The 3360-nt window shown below is 42.4% G+C and overlaps 1 long non-coding RNA gene across 1 annotated transcript in view; it reads left to right on the top strand.

The window, feature by feature from the left end:
* Positions 1-3127, top strand: part of LOC101860290 — a 32929-nt gene extending 29802 nt beyond the window's left edge. Inside the window, exon 2 of the long non-coding RNA XR_001185378.2 lies at positions 1077-3127. This is a non-coding gene — a long non-coding RNA (uncharacterized LOC101860290). The remainder of the gene's footprint in view (positions 1-1076) is intronic.
* The last annotated feature ends 233 nt before the right edge of the window (positions 3128-3360 follow it).

Here is a 3360-nt window from a genome sequence, read left to right as displayed (position 1 = left end):
CACACACACACACACACACACACACACACATACACATACTGACAAATGGGTATTGTTTTAAACTACGTGTATACTGTTCAATACAGGGAAAATAAACTCTCACTTTATATCCCTCCTCCTCCTCCCAGCACACACTCAAACACACACACGCACACACACACATACACACACACACACGCACTCACCCACGTACGCACACACATACAAACACACAAAAAACAACACTCACACAAACATACTTACAGACTTGTGTTATTTTAGTCGATAAATTGTTCAATGAAGGGAAAAGAAAATTGGCGAAAGGGATAATAACACTCAGGATAAGATCTAGATGAGACTACCAAAGCGGAATGAAGGATTATATCATCATCATCATCATCATCATCATCATCATCATCATCATCATCATCATCATCATCATCATCATCATCAGCAAGTGTCAGGTCTGAAATAGAAATCTGCAATCATGGCTCGCCACTAATTTCTCTGCCCAGATGCTTTCAGAAAAACTTAATTATCTTGGTCTTCCCCTGTCTACCATCTTTTTAAAGTATCTAAATAAGCTGTTGTTGGTCCTTTCCCGCCTCCTGTGCCCTATATTTTAACAGTTAGAGCAAGATGTTCAATGGCTTTTTGACGATTGAAGTGCCCCTAAAACTGTATGCATCTCTCTCTAAGGAGTTATTTTAGATCAGTTACCCTACCCATGCGGAGTTCTTTCACAAATGCCCCTTTTGTTTTCTAATCCTTCCTTGAAATGTTTACAATAAATGTTCTAAACAACCATAGTTCTGTTGCTTTAAGTTTATTTTCATTATTTATAGTAATAGTCCTGCATTTTCACTTTCATAGAAGGTTTGAGCATTTATAACCTTGTAAAACGCTTATTTCTTTTGTCTTTGAGATGAGGTGCTCCTGTTTTTTAGAACTGGAGTCGTTTTATTGAATTGAACCCTTTAGCTGTTTATTTATTTTTCATTCTAATTAGCAGCAATATGATGGCTTATTTATTTTCTTTTTTGTATTGTGATTTCGGATTACGCTGACCAGGCTTCGCATTTTTCTCTACCACACAGGACGCCTCTGACCGTCTTGGACATGTGACCACCGGATAGCTCAACCCTCATTGGCCTCATCCCCTGTCCCACATCCTTGCCAGCGATCGTCCAATTGTTGCTGCGTCTGCTGAAATGACGTATTTATGAACTTTGTGTTTAATACACTCGTGGTATTGGTCTTTCTGTCTCCATCGTTCCACATGCAACTGAGGGAAGGACACCATCCTCCTCACATTCTCCTTACAAATTATGCTTACAACAGAAATCATGGGACACATTTGTGTTAACCGTTGTTCTCAACTGAACATTTTATTTTCGAGGATATCAGAGGACTACACAGTAATAAAAAAAACGGCCCTGTGCGTCTGATGAGCATGTAATCCCCATGACCTGAAATGTGTCGATGGAAGTGTAAAAAGTGTTCTTTCACGATGAGCATGTTTGGTTCATCGGGAATGCAGGACTCGTGTTTTTAAAAGTTCAGTACCAAGTACTTTGTAGAATTCTACGATCAGGGCACTACCCAGGGAATTATTAGCTGAGTTTCACGATGAATACCATGACCAGTGCTTGTCAACCTCTTTATAGACAACGCCCACTTTTGTTCACTTTAAGCGACTAACATTTTCGTACCGCTTACGTATGTGTATTTCCAAGCGGGTCATTAAATAATACATGGCGATCCCCACCACACACCAAAATTACCAAAATCGCCCACAAGTGGGCAAAACTGTCCTAGTTGGCAAGCACTGATAAAGACATATGATGATTATGTATTCATTATTGGCAGTTCGACAGCTTTCATGGGCGCCAACAGCTCTAACCTTTTCCTCGGGGAGATACGTTTAGTGAGCTGAATAGTGTCAAAATATTCCCGGAGCCATGAGTGACAAACGAGAGCCATAGAGATGGCGACGACATTAATTTATGTGGTTTTGTTCTAATCACGGTCTGACCTCTTTGTGTGTACATGTCCACAACTGCGCAAGGAACATCGATGTTTCACTTTTGTTCAATACTAACAATACAGTGTCATGTCATTTTGCTCTCTGGTTGAGGATGGTACTGAAAAGAGAACCTGAAGAAGATTTTTTTAAGGAGCAGGGAGGGGATTTTGGGAAATCCAAATCTTTCAACCTAATCTAAGTTGTGTGCAATGAAAATATTTGAGAGTTCTCAGTATTGCAAATCTCAAAGTTTGTTATAATAATATAGTGGAATAACGAGAAGGATATCATGCTGTTGAATATTGCCGGAACTGCCACAAGTGTTGGTCTTGGCTGTGCAAAGGGGTGGGTGCAGACGGGAGTAGAAGGAAGCTCTGAAGACCGGGGACTACAATACCTGTCTGGGCCGGAGTGTGCGCGAGTGACTACATCAGCAATATTGATAGAGAAGGTGAGGAGAGACAGATGAAAAGAGAGGAAGGAAATGGCGAGAGCATCGGCTCCGCACGTTCCAGCTACCGGCCGACAGACAGACGAGGGCCAGCAATCACCGTGCGCACCGATGAGTCATCGCTATTGATTGGTTGTTGAGCCGGACGCGCCCCCCACGTGACCAAGACTAGAGGGGGAGAGGGACCAATCAGCGGCCGATGCTGACTTCGCTTCCGATGCTCGCCACTGAGGCACGAGGAGAACTCGTCTCATCTCCCTCCTCTTCCCTCTCCTGCCTCCCTTTCCCCTCCCCACCCCTCCCCTTCCTCTGTTCACTACGGTCGTCGGATCCGTCGATAATGCTTTCACCTGCATCAAAGTGAGGGTCGGGAGAAAGACTACACACCTGTCGAGTCGTTTTCTCTGTCATCGCTCCTGGTCTCTACATGGCCTGTGACCGCCAACTTTCATCTGGTGCTATGTTGGAAGTGTGTCTCTGAACTCTATTCTGGTTTACCCATATCTATTTTTTTTTTTTCGAATATTATGATAACAATTAGGAGAAAGCTTTTTCCAGCTCCTCATTCATTGAAAAGCTATTTTTATTTTCGACCTGCTATGAAAAAGAGGGTAATTTGTAAACGTGTAGTTTGTGTAATTTTCTCATATAATAATAGCGTGTATAATTAATTGCAGGGTTGTTGTTGTTGTTGTTTGGGATTTTTTGTGTGTGTAACAATGGCATCTGCCGTCAATGGCATCTGCCACGAACAAGTTATGTTAAGGAAACGACTACAGTAAAAATTAAATATTTGACTCTCTCTCTCTCTCTCTCTCTCTCTCTCTCTCTCTCTCTCTCTCTCTCTCTCTCTCTCTCTCTCTCTCTCCCCCGTCTGGCGTTCGTTTAGCGTAAGCAAAGATAT

The sequence above is a fragment of the Aplysia californica genome, unplaced genomic scaffold (genome assembly GCF_000002075.1).
Source record: "Aplysia californica isolate F4 #8 unplaced genomic scaffold, AplCal3.0 scaffold01009, whole genome shotgun sequence".
NCBI classification, from domain to species: Eukaryota; Metazoa; Mollusca; class Gastropoda; order Aplysiida; family Aplysiidae; genus Aplysia; species Aplysia californica.
This window is presented reverse-complemented; position numbering and strand designations above follow the sequence as displayed.